Here is a 17,842-nt window from a genome sequence, read left to right on the forward strand (position 1 = left end):
GTCTCATGACAGCCTCCCAGGGGAGTTAGGAAGAGAGTGAGAGATAGTCTTGAGGCAAGTCCTAGCAATCTGCATATCTTCTCATACTCTGTGGGAATTAAAAGAATCCTTCTAAGTCTCAGATTAGCTGTGGCTCAAGAATTTGCTTGCATGGCCCACGTAAATATGTGTAAGGTTCTAGAATGCCATGATGAACTGTTTCTCCTACAGTGATGTGATAAATGCAGAGAGATGACAGAGTGAAAAATGGGTATGATACATTTAGGGAATCTGTAGAAGGGAAGGCAGTAGAGAGAGGATGGAGTAGAGAGGAAATATTAAACACTGATGGTAAATATCACTGAATTTAAGATGTTTTATGGAGATATTTGTCTTCTCTTCACTGGACCTCTGTCTCTCTCTCACATACCACATGATTATGCTTAGCCTCTACACTGGCTCAGTCATGTGGCTTGGGGAACTCAACATTCTTACAAATCATGAAGAAGGTCTCTTGACTTAGAAATGTACTTTAAGCAGCTCAACCTCAGCTCTCCCTCGAATCACCTTCTTTCCCCAGCAACCTCCTGAATGCCCTCTTTACCTCCTTGTTCCTCAGGGTGTATATGAGCGGGTTAAATGAAGGAGTGCCCACTGCATAGAAGAGGCCAAAGAACTTGCCCCTCTTTTGGGCATATGGATTTTTGGGCTGGAGGTAGATAGCAATGGCTTAGCTGTAGAAGATAGTGACAACCATGAGATGGGAGGAGCAGGTTCCTAAAGCTCTTTTCCATGCTTGGGCAGAGTTAATCCTCAGCACTGCTGGTGCAATAGCAGTGTAAGAGACAAGGATGAGGCTGAGAGGAACCACCACAAAGATGATACTGGACAAAGCTAACTGGATTTCATTGTAGGTGGTGTCTCCACAGGAGAGTCTAATTAGAGAAGGAACTTCACACAAAAAGTCATCTATCTGCCAGTCGGGACAGAAGGGCAGGCAAAGAGTGGGTGGCGTCTGGACTATGGATTGGGCCAGACCCATAACCCAAGCCAGAGCTGCCAGTTGCCTGCATCGTCAGTGGTGGATGATGGTGCATAGTGAAGGGGCTGGCAGACAGGCACATAGTGGTCAAAGGCCATCACTGTCAGGAGGATGCACTCAGTTGTTCCCAGGGACAGAAAGATGAAGAGCTGAATGAAGCAGCCCAGGAAGCTGATGGTCTTCTTGGGGCCCCAGAGGTTGACCAGCATCTGGGGAAAAAAACTTTTGATGAAGCAGAGGTCCAAGAAGGAGAGGTTGGAGAGGAAGAAGTACATTGGAGACTGAAGCCTGGGGTCCAGCACCGACAGAAGGATGATGAGTGTGTTGCCCACCAAGGTGAGGAGGTAGGAAGTTAAGACAACCACAAAGAGAATCCTTTCCAGCTCTGGGTGTTCAGAGAAGCCCAGAAGGAGGAATCCCACTGGGGAGCTTTGGTTGACGATGGCCTATTCCTATTCAGAATTAGAAGGATAAGATTATCAGATGAGTGAGCTCCAACCTGTTTTGTAAAAAGTCAACTCAGATCCTTGTCATGTCATATTAAGTGGACATTTCTCTCCTCCTGCTCTCCCAGGCTTCCATTCCCAGGCACATCACCATCCAACATCTCTGTTCCCTTGTTCTTCCTGTTCAGACCTTATCTTGTTGGAGAACAGAAAGCAGCAATATGGTAGCAATGGTAGGAACCTTGGAACCCTGTCCTGAGTAATTAATTACTCTTCATTAATTCTGGAAAAACTTATTAGGCATCTATTTTCTTCTGAATACTTTGGTCATTCTGTGCATCCAGAAATAATTAGTGAAAATTTGTTTGTCTGTTTGTTTGTATATGATCCTGGGGGTGAAACTCAGGGCCACAGGCATGCTGGCTAAATGCTCTACCACTGAAGAGCATCCATACCCCAAAGAAATCTTGTTAGAATTTCACTATTATATGTATGTATGCAGGGTTGTTTTCTATTCTGAGGCATAAATATCCTAGGATCATTTTATTTTCAGGGATGACAAACATTTAATTGATATTCAAAATACATTTATATATAGACAAATTTCCCTTGAGTTGGAGATTGCTATTAATGTATTTCATACTTTTCTTCAAAAGAGTAATGTTGAGACAAATTCAAATCCATGTTAAGAGGCTCTGATGAAGACACAGTCTGGGAGCTACAGGATAGTGCTTCAGACTGAATCCAATTCTTCCTGAAGAATTTTCATTCTGAAATCAATATTCCCTTCATCATCCTTTTTGTCTTCAGCCTGAGCTTAAGATAGTTTTCATGGGAGATAAAAACAATTCTTTTCCCATTTAGCACTCCAGCTTGATGTAAACTGAAATGCTTGTGGAACAGATTTAACAACAGAATTTTATTTATTTTTGGTACTGGAGATTTAACCCAGGGATACTTCATCACTGAACTAAATCCTGAGCCCTTTTATTTTTCATTATGAGACAGGGTCTCTCACTACATTTCTGAAGCTCTCACTATATATATATATTTTTTTTTTCTTTAATTTTTAAATTTTATTTGTTTTTATTAGATATTTTATTAGACAGTCGAGTATCTTTTGACATATTATATACACATGGAGTATAACTTATTCTAATTTAGATCCCATTCTTCTTTTTTTTAATTTTATTTTTTCTTTTTAATTATACATAAGAGTATAATGTGTTTTGACATATTATACATACATTGAGTATACTTCCCATTCTTGTGGTTGTATATGTTGTGGAGTTTCACTGGGCATGTGTTCATATATGAACATAGGAAAATCATGTTCTATTTATTCTACTTGTTTCCTATTCCAATCCCCACTCCCTTCCCTTTATCTTGTTAATGCTATATTTCTAAGAATGGCCTTGAACTTGAAATCTTCCTTTCTCAGTCTCTCAAGTAACTGAAATTACAGGTGTGTCCTATGGTGCTTTGCAATTTTCAACAAAACTTCAAGGTCAACAAATTCCAGACTACAGAATATTTAAGTTTTATGTTCCTTTCCCTAAGGCAAAACCATCTTCTCAAGAAAATGATACAGCCATAAGTTTTACAAATTGTTTAAGGCAAGGGACTACAGCTCTGACTGTGCTTGTGGTTGGTCATCCAAGAACAAGTGCGGCTGGTGTGGTGGTAAATGGCATGTAGTTTCAGCTCTTTGGAAGGCTGAGGGAGAAGGATCACAAGTTGGAGGCCAGTCTAGGCAACCTAGTGAGACCCTGTTTCAAAATAAAATAAAAAGGACTGAGAATTTAGCTCAGTGGTTAAGCATGTCCGGGCTCAATCCCTGGGCACATGCACACATGGGCTCGCACATCCACACACATGTACAAACATGGAGTGCCCCCACTGTGCAGCAGTCCTTGAATACTTCAGTATGATACTCTTGGTTTTAAGAGTTAGTATGGCTGCGGGCCCAGTATGAGGCAGTATGAAAGAAATTAGTGCACTTCTGTGGGGGCTTCACACTCAGTGAGACCTACCTTGAAAGAATTAAAAAGGACTGTGGAAAAGGCTGGGGGTTTCATTGTGCAGTGACTCAATGTAGAGGGTTCATGACAAAAACCACCATGTTTCTTATACAAGAATTTCTTTGTTGCTGACAAATCTGCAAGTCAGCATCACCCATGCCCCTGGCTTGCACCATAATGCACATTAGTACCTGCTTTTGTTTTCAGTGGATCCAATCAGAGGCAGAATGTATTTATTAAGAAAGAGACTTTTTAAACTCTGTATAATAGGACTCCATACACAGACAGATCAGCTAGGTGGTTTTGTCTCTTCCCTGTTTAAAAAAATAAAAGTTAATTAAAATTTGTTAACCTAAGAGCTTTCTCTACAAACTAACAACTCTAACCTCAACATTCTATGCAATATAGGCAAAATAAAGAAGAAAAAAATGCTGCCAATTATTTTGTTCTGGGGCATAGTGGGAGACAAAGACCCCTTTTCGGTTTTGGGGTTGTGGCTCAGTGGTAGAGCGCTCCCCTAGCACATGCAGGGCGCTGAGTTCAATCCTCAGCATCACATAAAAATAAAATAAAGGTATTGTATCCAACTACAACTACTACAAACAAAAAAAGGACCTCTTTTCTCCTTCAGATAAGACTACATCACTAGAAAAATAATACATTGAGTTGCTGGTCATGGTGGACATGCCTGTGATCACAGGGACTGGAGAGGATGAGGCAGGAGGATCTCAAGTTGAAGCTAGCTATCCTCAGCAATTTGGTGGGGCCCCAGGCAACTCAGTCACTGTCTCAACAACAACAACAACAACAACAAAATGAAATATATGGGGATGTGGTTCAGTGGTTAAGCACTTTGGTTCAATCCCAGGTACGAAAACAAACAAGCAAACAGAGAAAACACTGCATTGAGACTGGACATTTTAAGAAGAAATTTGAATTTGTTTTAAACTGTCTTCATTATATTAACTATTTGTGACCTAAAACATGCTTTATATAAAAATTCAAACCTTCAGAAAAAATTTAAGGGTAGCATGGAGAACTTCAACACATCTTTTGTTTCAATGTTATTAGAATGTGCCACTTTTATCATTGCATTTTTCTCTTTGCATTTGTAATTATATTTATTCTGTCATTGAAGAGTGGATAGCATATATAATGCCTCTTCATTGACTCATGATCTTAGGAAAGCAAAGGTTATTTTTTTTAAGGACAACAGATGTTGATAAAATACTTAGTAGACAATACCCAAAATTTTGCCAATCATGTCCTTTATAAGTGTTTTTCCTCAAGAAATATCCAGTCCAGATTATGTATGTTTAACTTTGGCTTCTGTAGTAGCCTTTTACTCATCACAGAGACACTGAGCCTTAAAGTATAGGCTAATGGGTTCAGGTTAACCAGGAGAAGCTGAGGGTCTGCAGGGGTGTGGCCTCTTGCACTCAATAAACACTGGGGGATGGAGAAAGTCTACACAGTAAAGGAGGCATCAAGGAAAGCTTTTTGGAGAAAGGGACATGAATTTTTGCTGTGAAAACAGTGGGGGACACAGATGGCGAGCTCACAGACAGGGGTGGGATGGCAGCCTCCCTGCAATTAAGAGGCAGGAACTAAGGGTCTTCTGAAAACAGATGATCTTAGGAAGAACAATGAGGTGAGAGGTGGCAAGCTAGTTGGTGGTCTGGTGGGCAGAAAGTGTCCTGGGAGTTTGTGGCGTGGCATGCTCACCTCCCCATCCTAGGATATCTATCCTGTGTTAAAAGACACCTTTCATTTCCCTTTTTGTGCATATCTCCTCTTTCTAGTCTTCTATTTTCCTTCCTTCATCATTGCTCTTCCCTTTGCAGATAAGTTTTGTTCCCTTTTTAAAAAAGTAATTATCCAGTTGGTACGGTGGTGCACCCCTGTAATCCCAGCAGCTTGGGAAGTTTAGTTAGGAGGATCATGAGTTCAAAGCCAGCCTCAGCAACTTAGAGAGGCCTTAAGGAACTAGGGAGAGCATATCTAAAGATAAAATATTAAAAGGGTTGGGGATGTGGCTCAGTGGTTAAGTCCCCTTACGTTCAATCCTCAGTACCAAGGAAAAAAATTATATAAACAAAAGTGCACCTAAAACATACCTTTGAATTATGTGGGATAATAAAATAAACACATGGTGTCTCAGCATGCCCCTCCCCACACAATTTTAGAACACAAAAAATTATACCAGCACCTCAGCTGTCTTCTGGGAACCCCTCCCTGATAACATCTCTTTTTTTTTCCTTTGGAGATGGAAACACTGCTCTCATGCATTTTAGTCATTAGTTTTATTTAGTTATTCCTTTTAAACTTCACAGTGCCTTACCTTTTTTATCTCAGCAACTTCCTACCTATTTTACACATCCTTGAACTTAAGCATTTTTCACAATCTTGCTTTCTTGACAACTTGTCTCACTTTATACTTTTTCTGAATCTCTTCATCTTGTATCTTCCTTTGACTTTATTCTTTCTTATTTCTACATGATTCTTCCCTATAGCACTAACATAAAGCAAACACTACTTTTCCTGTTAATTTCACATACACGTGCATACATTTATTCCCTTATTTTACCACCACCCCAGCCGTAAAATATCTGCAGCAAGGTAATGAGGTATAAATTCTGATATACAATCCAATAATGAGAATCTCCTTTTTTTAGCAGTTTTTTTCCTTATATACCAGACACTGGGTGATTTCCTGGCATCTCTTGAATCTGCAATTTTAACTAATAAAGAAGATAGTCTCATAAGTATTAAGTAACTTGCTGAAAGTTACCCAGTCACTGGCACTGAAGTCACAAGGTCAAGAGAGCTGGGTGTGGTGATGCATGCTGATATCCCAGTGATTTGTGAGACTGAGGCAGGAGGATTTCCAGTTTGATGCCAGCCTCAGCGATTTAGTAAGAACTTGTCTCAAATTAATAAAAAAAAAAACCTAGAAATGTAACTCAGTGTTAAAGTATGTTTGGGTTCAACCCCTAATAACTTCCCATCAAAAAAAAAAAAAAACATTAGGTAGGAATCCAACACTGTTGAGTACATATGGAAACCGATGAGCTGTAAGAGAGGAATAAACTTATAAGTTACTTGTGATTAAGGACGAGATCTTTTCTTTGCCTTGCTGCCAGAGCTTCCTGGTGTCAAGCAAGCAGTTTCTGAACTGGTTGGAGCCTCCACTTGATTCTCACAATGAGAAATAAAACTATGCAGTAATATCACACCCTTGAAATTGATTAGAGCTTAGATTTGGGGGAAGAGTGATGATTGCCAGTGTTTATTTCCTTGGGCACTTTCTATTTACTGCTTCTTATAATAACTTCAAGAGGTGGGTACTGTTATTATCTTCCATTTCAGATAAAGGAGTGAAGGCACATGGAGGAGAAATAGTTTTTTCCGGAAAATGTAGCTAGGAATCACCAGAGCTGGGCTGAGAACCTGTGTGGCTGAAGAGGCTGTGCACTAACCATGTGCCCCCCACCCCTCAGCCCATGTGCCAGTCAGAGGCATCTCTTTACTGTGGAGCTTTTTATTGACAAGCCCTTTCCCTCAATCCACTAGCTAAATTCTCTTCTACTGGGACTGGAGGTGGAAAGGGAGGCATAGTGAGCTTGTGAAGGGAGGGATCTCAGGACTTCCATGCCCTGGGGATAAACAGCAATTCTGCCAAGACAAGGGGCCTCCACAGCCCACAGACAATTAGTAAGTCCCTGCTACTAATGATGACTAAGAAGGGAGGAGAAGGTTTAGAGGAAATGTGCTAGTGAGATGATGCCAGCGGCTAATTGAAAGGTTACTCTCTGCTGCTCTGTCATTGGGTAGTACAAGGGCACCATTGTCTCCTTACCCACCTTCTGAGTGTCCCTCCTGTGTTTCCAGTTTTTTCTCTCATGGTTCTAATGTACTCATTCAATACCTCCTGACTTGGTTTATTTCTTTTCTCTTCTTACATATATCTTACACAGATATAATTTACATAATAAAATTTGCATATTTTAATGTTCAGTTTACTGAAATTTCACAAATGTGTATATACAAGAAACCACCACCCTAGCAAAAATGTAGAACATTTGCATGACTTCAGAAAATTTTTAATGCCAATTTACAATAATTCTGTCCATCTGATTGCTCTTGGCAACCACAGATTTGATTTCTGGTCACTTTAGGCTGTTTTTCTCCTTCTAGAACTTCACAGTTACATTCAATATGTACATGCTCATCTGTGTTTGGTTTCTTACACTCTGCACAACATTGTCAACATTCATCCATGATGCTTCGTGAATCAAAAGTCCACTTCTTTCTTCTTCTTTTTTTTTATTCCTGAGAAGTATTCTGGTAGTTAATCATAGCACAATTTGTTCATTTGTTCTCCTGTTAATGGATATATGAGTCTTTAGTTTTAAGTTATGTTCCTCAATTTTCTGGTATTTCTCCTTCCATTCCCTTTGAGTGTGAGCTGTACCTAGTGACTCACTGTAACAAACAGAATGTGGCAGAAGTGATGGAGCGTGATATGTAAGACTAGATCATAAGTACCATTGTGACTTGCACAGAAACTGTGAGGTCATCTCCCTAGAAACCCACTGACTGACATTGTGAGAAAACAAATATATATCATTTGAAGCTACTAAAGGGAATTTGTTATGTAGCAGTAGATGGTTGAATGGATTCCAATGTATGCTGTTATAAATAAATTTGCTATGAATTTTCATGTACAAGTAATTTGTGAACATATATCCTCATTTCTTTTTGGTAAAAGTAGACTATCTGCGTCATGTATTAGCCATTCTGGTGAGTGTGAAGTTGTGATAGTAAAAGCAAATGTGACTCCATTTTGTTTTGTGACTCCATTCTGTAAAACAACCATGCCAAGTAGAAGGGTCATGACTGGGGCAAGATGTTCTTTTCCTTTTGCTATAGAAACCTTTAAGAACATGGAACTACTAATGGGGCATTGACTAGGGTAATGTGGCTCTGTTTCTGTAACTGGGGTGATTGGGCTGTGATTGGTTAGGATTTCGCCCACTTGACTGCACTCTCCCGCTTCTCTAACCTGGCTTGCTTGCATTGGCTAGACCCTCCAAACATCCCTTTTGCAGTTTTCAGGCTTATAAGGAGTGTCCTTGCAATTGTTAGGGGATGATCAGAGGAACAGATTTATTTTCTGATCAGCTGCCACTAGTGTGCTTCAATAAAGGCTTAATTCAATTATCCGTGAGTGGTCTGGAAGTCAGTTTATGAAACCCTGGAATGAAGCTTTAACTATAACAAAGTGATGCTTCATTATTTAAAACTTTTTTCATGTAAAAAACTTTATTGTTTGAATTTAAGTTGTATATCCTGATACATATATATGTATATACATATATATGTGTGTGTATTTGTATATATATATGATTATAGTCATATAAGCATATTACATTCAAATATATATGATTATAATATATGATTATATTCATATAGATGTAATCACATGATTATATTCAAAACACATATCAACTCACAAGGCTTATTTTTGCATATAATAGAATTCCTCTTCATTAGACATACTTATCATCTTTGTGGAATATTTGTTCAAGACATTTGCTCATAATTAACAGGTTCCTGTTCATCTCTTTGGTTCTCTCACCTTGTTTAGAGTCAGTTTCCTTTAGCCACCCTTTTTGTTTCTGTGACTGTATCACACTTTCCTGTTTCTTTACTTGACTCATATTATTTTAGATTGTGCTCAATTCTTATTTGACTCCCTAAAAATTATTGTTTTATTAACTTAATCTGTTAGTTTAAGTTAATAAACTTGTTTTATCATCATTTGAAGCTTTGTTGCTACTCAGTTTTAGAAAATTCTTAAGTTTTAACCTTTGAGTCCAGAGTTTCCCTTGTACTTGCATAATTTTATAGTCAGTTAAGGATTGGCAAAGGTTTTTCTCAAATACTTTTGAGTTCAGAAGGCCTCCATCCTCTGCTGATGGATTTGTGTTCCAACTGAACCAGAATGGTATGGGAACCATCCTGGTTAGAGAATTACAGATTTCCATGATTCCTGATATTCTAGTTGAGTTTCCTGAATAATGCTTCTCAATTTATTTTTTGCTTCAATTACTTTCTAGAGCTGCCCAATGTTTTTTGACAATATCAACAATCTTGAAAATCTTGCCTGATTGTCTTCTCTTTTGGAGGGAGAAAGAATTTTCTGTTTTCTCACTTCTAACATATCTAGAAGCACCATTCATCTGTTTAGTTTTGACTCATTAATGTACTTGTATTTAAAACATGTGTCTACATTTAAACTATAAGGTTCTTAGGCTTTAGTATGTATCCTTGACTATTCTGACAATAATATCCTTAACATTGAATGTAAAAATTCTACTATAATTCCATTTGTAGTCCTTTTCATCCTGTGTGTAACTGTTGCCATATTTTGCTTTAAATACATTATGCATATTGCAAAATGTTGTCATTATTTTTGACTTTCAATGAACTTAAGAAAGAAAAACACTCATATATTTACTATTTTTGGTACTTTTCATTCTTTGCTGTAACAAATTTGAATGTCTGTCTATTATGATTTATCTAGACCCTGAATGAATTCCTTAGCATTTTATTTTATTTTTTTAGTGAATATCTTCTGGCAACAAATTTTCTCATCTGCTTTTTATTTAATTTCAAAATTCTTTATTTTATCATCATTTAAGAAAGAATTTTTTTCCCACTGGATAATTCTAGTTTGGCAATTCCCTCTTCAACATTTTAAAGATATTTTCCTTCTTCCTTTCTTCCCTTCCTCCCACCTTCCCTCCTCCTCACTTTTCTCTTTCTCTCCTTGCAACACTTTCTCTTTTTCCATATTGGGCATTGAACCCAGAAATATTTTACCTCTAAGCTACATCATCAGTCAATCAGTCATTTGTATAATCTTTTTTTTTTTTTTTTTTTTTTTTTTTAATTCTGAGACAGGGTCTTTTAAGAAGATCCCTGGGGCAAAGTCTTTCAGCATGGATCAGCAAGTACTGGGTATCAGAGGGGCCCTGATTTAAAATCTCCAGACCAACTAGCATTCAGAAAAGAGCCTCAAACTTGCCTAACCCTAAACCCTGTCTCCAGGAACTCTACCTACAGGACTACCTCTGTCTCACCAACAACCTACAGGGTTGAGCATCAGGCTGAAGATGGCCCCACCTAAAATTGCTGAGAAAAATTGAGATTATTTTGAATTCCAATAGAAAACAATATTTATTGTCAGCATTATTTTGGGGGACACACCTTAAGATCTCAACCCCTAGTGGAATCTTCCTTTATCTACAGTGATCATGAGGGGAGGAGGCCCCTCCTCCAGCACCAGCAGGAAGAACAGTCTTGGCCTATTATTTCTTAGCAAATACCATTTTCTCATTTCCTTTTCCTGGAAACACTTTTTCTCAGCTTTTATATTTTTTTCTCAAACCAAATATAGGATGTTTCTCAAACCAGATATAGGTTGTATTTTTTTTCTCAAACAAATAAAGAATTCATATATTTTAGTTCTGTTTTTTATTTTATTTTATTTTTTATCATTTAAAATTTTTGCTTTATATTTTTTCTCCTATCTGTTTCCTTTGATTCTCTCTTTTCTTCTGCTAACAGACAATCTCTATTTTTCTATTTCTTTCTTTAATCTTTTACTTCTGCTTTCTCTTTCCTCATAATCATCACATCCTATATCACTTCTGTTCTCTCCCAGTCTACCATCTAAATATGTAAACCCTTTTGAAAACTTGCTGTTCTTATTATAGGCAATAACTAATTATAGTATTTCTGTTTATTGTGATAATTAACATTATAGACATCATAGTAGAAACTCTTTGGTATAATGCTGTAAAACATGTACATTCATAGTTGTTATTATTTGTCTTCTTCTAATAGTGAGGTACTGAAAACCTTCAGAGACACTAAAAATTTACAGTGTAGAAGCCCTACTGCCTCAGATCCATAGTTTTAGGTGAGTATACAAAAAAAGAAAGAAAGAAAAGAAAAAGAAAGGGAACAAATCACCCCAAGCAAATGAAGATATTCCAATAACAGAATCCATTGAAAAAATGTCATAGAATGAGTTTAGAATGTGAATGTAAAGGATTAAACTGATCTGTGAAACAAAGGATGCTATAAGAGAGCCAACACAGGTAGCAAAAGATGACTTCAATAAAGAAAGATTCTAAAAAAAATAAAAACCGGAAATTCTTGAAATGAAGAAAATCATAAACCAAATTAAAAATTTAGTAGAAAGCATCACCAATAGACTAGACTACTTGGAAGATAGAACTTCAGGCAATAAAGACAAAATATATAAGCTTGAAAATAGAGTGGACTACAAAGAGAAGATAGTAAGAAACCATGAACAGAACTTCCAACAATTATGGGATAAAAATGAAAAGATCAAAATTATAGGGATAGATGAAGGTGTGGAGATACAAACCAAAGGAATGCACAATCTTTTCAATAAAATAATATCAGAAAATTTTGTGAATCTAAAGAATAAAATGGAACCTCAAATACAAGAGGCTTACAGGATCCCAAATGTGACACCAAATGTGTAAATTTTTTTCTACAATTTCTCTGAATGTGTTGACAAATATAGAAAAACAGAATTGTTCTGTGATTGTTTATTGTACATCCATTAATCATGTTATAGGTGTAAAAAAAGATTCTAGGAGTTTATAAGTCAATGATTATTTTTAAATTGTTACATTGACACTTAATAGATCCATTTGTACATTAGCTTTCAAAAATAGACTATTCCAAATTTTTTCTCTTCTCAAAGATAGAACTCTAGAGATTATTACGCTATGTGAACTGAGAAGAAACACTGGAATTATTACACTAGAGATTATTACACTATGTGAACTGAGAAGAAACAGCTGTGTTGAAAGGCTCCCATGGCAACAAGATGCACTTCTTGGCTAACTGGTGTTATGCTATGCAGACCTGAGGACCTCTGTACTGTGGAAAAAAAAAAAAACATTTTTAAAACATCTTGAATTCTTCCTTAAAGATTTTTCTAAAAGCATCTTCAGTGTCTTTACAATTAAGGTTAAAATGCTCTGTTGCTTTCTACTTGTTCTTCAGGATGTCTTGCTTGAGAAAATGAGAAAAGATTTAGATTGTCTTGCTTGCCTAGAAAATCTCATGATTGCTCGTGCTTTATATTAAGGGTGGTGCACTCCTTTCTTTTCTTTGAAAGTGTTTCTCAAAAGTTAGCTCACATATTCTCTATGTTAGAAAATAGTGCACATATACCCCAGAAATGTTAAACAATCTAGTACAAATAAAATATTTCTGTGTGTTTCTTTTTGCTTCTCTCAATATTATTTATCCTGAGATTTTGTATAAAATATTTGGTAGTCCTGATTTTTCAAAGTCTGGATGTCACTCACAATTCTAGAAAGAATAATATCCATAGACCTAAAAGTTCATATACACATTAAGTTTCCCAGAAATAAGGGTATTGAAGAAACTTCTCAGAAGAAATATAAACAGTTTGTGCTATACTTGAGACACAAATATTACAAGGTTTTTGTTTCAAAAGAGAAAACATCTCATTTCTTAGCATGTAAAAAAATAAAGAATGCCTTAATTAATCAATTGAGTTTAAAACTATTATTTAGCATTATAGATTTTTTAAATATTTAATTTGTGCATGAGTTTGTGAGTCTGCATAAAATAATACTTTATGACAATTTTAAGTTACACAGACAATTTTCAAGCTAAACATGTCATAATTTTTCTCTTATAAAATAAAGTTAATCCAAATGAAGAAAAAAAAAGGTGAAGGGTGTCTCATGAAAATAGAAGGGAGATCAAGGCAGCAGAGAAACAGGATTAATGGGGAAGAAAGAGAGATAGAAAAAGAAGAACAGTTGAATGATAGCTATATATCTATATGAATATACCCTAGTGAATTTCATCTTATGTATCTAATAAAATGAAAATATATATATTATAAAACTAATTTAAAACACACATATATAATATATTTACATATATGTGTATATATATTTTTACATTTTACATTTATATATGTGTATATGTGTTATTTATGCATATATATATATATATATATATATATATAATTTTAAAAGGTACAAATAAAAAGAAGAAAAACCAATAGAGTAGAGAAAAGGTGACTAGGCCAGGGAGGGGAGGGAAAGGAGAGTCATGAAGACTGAGGTTCAGCAAATATATTCCATGTCTGTATGATGATGTAAAAAAGAACCCCAATATTATGTATAACTATAATGCATTAATAGAAATGTAAAAATAGTATAAGAACTAGATAAAACACTATGTGATATTATTTTTTTAACATGAGACTTATCTTCCAATTTTGTGTTTAGATCTTGATCTTGTCAGAAGACATGTTAAAAGTCTGAATGATATTTTATTTTCTTAAAAGTGATTGCTTTTTCCCTACACCTCATATTAAACTCTGAACATATTTATATATGCACATAATTATGCAACCAACTACTTTATTCTCAAAAGTAACTAATTTCATGGTAAAGTGTTAAGCTTTAGTTGGGGGGGTCTTAGAGTTAGGTTTAGCACCTTTAATTTTTATTTATAGAGACTTTGAAAATTTTTACTTGCAAAATACCCATTGCTGGAAATATATGTTGTTTGTTGAAGTATCTATGTTGGCTTATAATCCCTGATTGCTAGAGACATGTTGAACTTTTTCATATATATCTTATCTATTTGTGTTTCTCCTTTTGAGAAGGATCTTGTTATTTCTCTGAACATTTATTAATTAGGTTAATTGGTTTTCTTGGTGGTAAGTTTTTTGAATTCTTTATATACTCTGGGTATTAATCCCCTCAGGGGTAGGTTTCCTTTCCTCTGCAGAAGCTTCGTAATTTGATATCATTCCACTTAGTGAATTTGGGTTGATTTCTTTGGCCTGAAGAGTCTTTAAGAAAGTAAATGCCTGTACCAATACATTGGAGTTTTCAGTCTATGTTTTCTTCTAGCATTTTCAGAGTTTCTGGCCCAATTCTTAGGCTTTTGATCTGTTTTAGCTGGCTATCCAGTTATTCCAGCATCATTTATGCTTCCTTTATTTTATTGTTTCAATTTTGGTAGGTTGTATATGTCTAGAAATATATCCATTACTTTTTTTTCTTTAATTTTTATTTTTGGTTGTTCAAAACATTACATAGTTCTTGACATATCATATTTCACACTTTGATTCAAGTGGGTTATGAACTCCCATTTTTACCCCGTATACAGGTTGCAGCATCACATTGGTTACACATCCACTGTTTTACATATTGCTATACTAGTGTCTGCTGTATTCTGCTGCCTTTCCTATCCTCTACTATGCCCCATCCCCTTCCCTCCCCTCCCATCTTCTCTCTCTACCCCATCTACTGTAATTCATTTCTCCGCCTTGTTTTTTTCCCCTTTCCCCTCACTTCCTCTTGTATGTAATTTTGTATAACAATGAGGGTCTCCTTCCATTTCCATGCAATTTCCCTTCTCTCTCCTTTTCCCTCCCACCTCTCGTCCATGTTCAATGTTAATCTTTTTCTCATGCTCCTCTTCCCAACTCTGTTCTTAGTTACTCTCCTTATATCAAAGAAAACATTTGGCATTTGTTTTTTAGGAATTGGCTAGGTTCACTTAGCATAATCTGCTCTAATGCCATCCATTTCCCTCCAAATTCTATGATTTTGTCATTTTTTTAATGCAGAGTAATACTCCATTGTGTATAAATGCCACATTTTTTTATCCATTCGTCTATTGAAGGGCATCTAGGTTGGTTCCACAGTCTTGCTATTGTGAATTGTGCTGCTATGAACATCGATGTAGCAGTGTCCCTGTAGCAAGCTCTTTTTAGGTCTTTAGGGAATAGACCAAGAAGGGGACTAGCTGGGTCAAATGTTGGTTCCATTCCCAGCTTTCCAAGAAATCTTCATACTGCTTTCCAAATTGGCTTCACCAATTTGCAGTCCCACCAGCAATGTACAAGTGTACCCTTTTCCCCACATCCTTGCCAGCACTTGTTGTTGTTTGACTTCATAATGGCTGCCAATCTTACTGGAGTGAGATGGTATCTTAGGGTGGTTTTGATTTACATTTCTCTGACTGCTACAGATGGTGAGCATTTTTTCATGTACTTGTTGATTGGTTGTATGTCCTCCTCTGAGAAGTGTCTGTTCAGGTCCTTGGTCCTTTGTTGATTGGGTTATTTGTTTTCTTATTGTTTAATTTTTTGAGTTCTTTGTATACTCTGGATATTAGGGCTCTATCTGAAGTGTGAGGAGTAAAGATTTGTTCCCAGGATGTAGGTTCCCTATTTACCTCTCTTATTGTTTCTTTTGCTGATAGAAAGCTTTTTAGTTTGAGTAAGTCCCATTTGTTGATTCTAGTTATTAACTCTTGTGCTATGGGTGTCCTATTGAGGAATTTGGAGCCTGACCCCACAGTATGTAGATCATAGCCAACTTTTTCTTGTATCAGACAACGCTGTGTCTCTTAGCCATGCTAACAAAGAGAAGAAGAGAGAGAACTCAAATTACTAGCATACGGGATGAAAAAGGCAATATCACAACAGACACTTCAGAAATACAGAAGATAATCAGAAATTATTTTGAATCCTTATACTCCAATAAAATAAAAGATAGTGAAGGCATCGATAAATTTCTTAAGTCATATGATCTGCCCAGATTGAGTCAGGAGGATATAGACAACCTAAACAAACCAATATCAATTGAAGAAATAGAAGAAACAATCAAAAGACTACCAACTAAGAAAAGCCCAGGACCAGATGGGTATACAGCAGAGTTTTACAAAACCTTTAAAAAAGAACTAATACCAATACTTTTCAAGCTATTTCAGGAAATAGAAAAAGAGGGGGAACTTCCAAATTCATTCTTCAAGACCAACATCACCCTGATTCCTAAACCAGACAAAGACACTTCAAAGAAAGAAAACTACAGACCAATATCTCTAATGAACCTAGATGCAAAAATCCTCAATAAAATTCTGGCAAATCGGATACAAAAACATATCAAAAAAATTGTGCACCATGATCAAGTAGGATTCATCCCTGGGATGCAAGGCTGGTTCAATATACGGAAATCAATAAATGTTATTCACCACATCAATAGACTTAAAGATAAGAACCATATGATCATTTCAATAGATGCAGAAAAAGCATTTGACAAAGTACAGCACCCTTTATGTTCAAAACTCTAGAAAAACTAGGGATAACAGGAACATACCTCAATATTGTAAAAGCAATAAGCCTCAGGCTAGCATCATTCTGAATGGAGAAAAATTGAAGGCATTCCCTCTAAAATCTGGAACAAGACAGGGATGCCCTCTCTCACCACTTCTATTTAACATAGTTCTTGAAACACTTGCCCAGAGCAATTAGACAGACGAAAGAAATTAAAGGCATAAAAATAGGAAAAGAAGAACTTAAATTATCACTATTTGCAGCCGACATGATTCTATACCTAGAAGACCCAAAAGAGTCTACAAAGAAACTACAGAACTAATAAGTGAATTCAGCAAAGTGGCAGGGTATAAAATCAACACGCATAAATCAAAGGCATTTCTGTATATCAGTGACAAAACTTCTGAAACGGAAATGAGGAAAAACACTCCATTCACAATAAACTCAAAAAAAATAAAATACTTGGGAATCAACCTAACAAAAGAGGTGAAAGATTTATACAATGAAAACTACAGAACCCTAAAAAGAGAAGTAGAAGAAGATCTTAGAAGATGGAAAAATATACCCTGTTCATGGATAGGCAGAGCTAACATCATCAAAATAGCGATATTACCAAAAGTTCTCTATAGGTTTAATGCAATGCCAATCAAAATCCCAATGGCATTTCTTGTAGAAATAGATAAAGCAATCATGAAATTCATATGGAAAAATAAAAGACCCAGAATAGCAAAAACAACTCTAATCAGGAAGTGTGAATCAGGCAGTATAGTGATACCAGACCTCAAACTATACTACAGAACAATAGTAACAAAAACATCATGGTACTGGTACCAAAACAGGCAGGTGGACCAATGGTACAGAATAGCGGACACAGAAACCAATGCACAAAACCACAACTATCTTATATTTGATAAAGGGGCTAAAAGCATGCAATGGAGGAAGGATAGCATCTTCAGCAAATGGTGCTGGGAAAACTGGAAATCCATATGCAACAAAATGAAACTGAATTCCTTTTTCTTGCCATGCACAAAAGTTAACCCAAAATGGATCAAGGAGCTTGATATCCATTACTTTTTGAATTCTCATTTTATCATATAAACTTTCAAAATGTCCCTAATAATCCTGT

General features: G+C 36.2%; 1 pseudogene; it reads right to left on the minus strand.

Annotated features, from left to right (window-relative positions):
- Positions 1–526: 526 nt before the first annotated feature.
- LOC101978364 (olfactory receptor 2H1-like) lies at positions 527–3,545 on the minus strand (annotated as a pseudogene).
- Between the last annotated feature and the right edge of the window lie 14,297 nt (positions 3,546–17,842).

This window comes from Ictidomys tridecemlineatus, chromosome 8 (assembly GCF_052094955.1).
Source record: "Ictidomys tridecemlineatus isolate mIctTri1 chromosome 8, mIctTri1.hap1, whole genome shotgun sequence".
Classification (NCBI taxonomy): Eukaryota; Metazoa; Chordata; class Mammalia; order Rodentia; family Sciuridae; genus Ictidomys; species Ictidomys tridecemlineatus.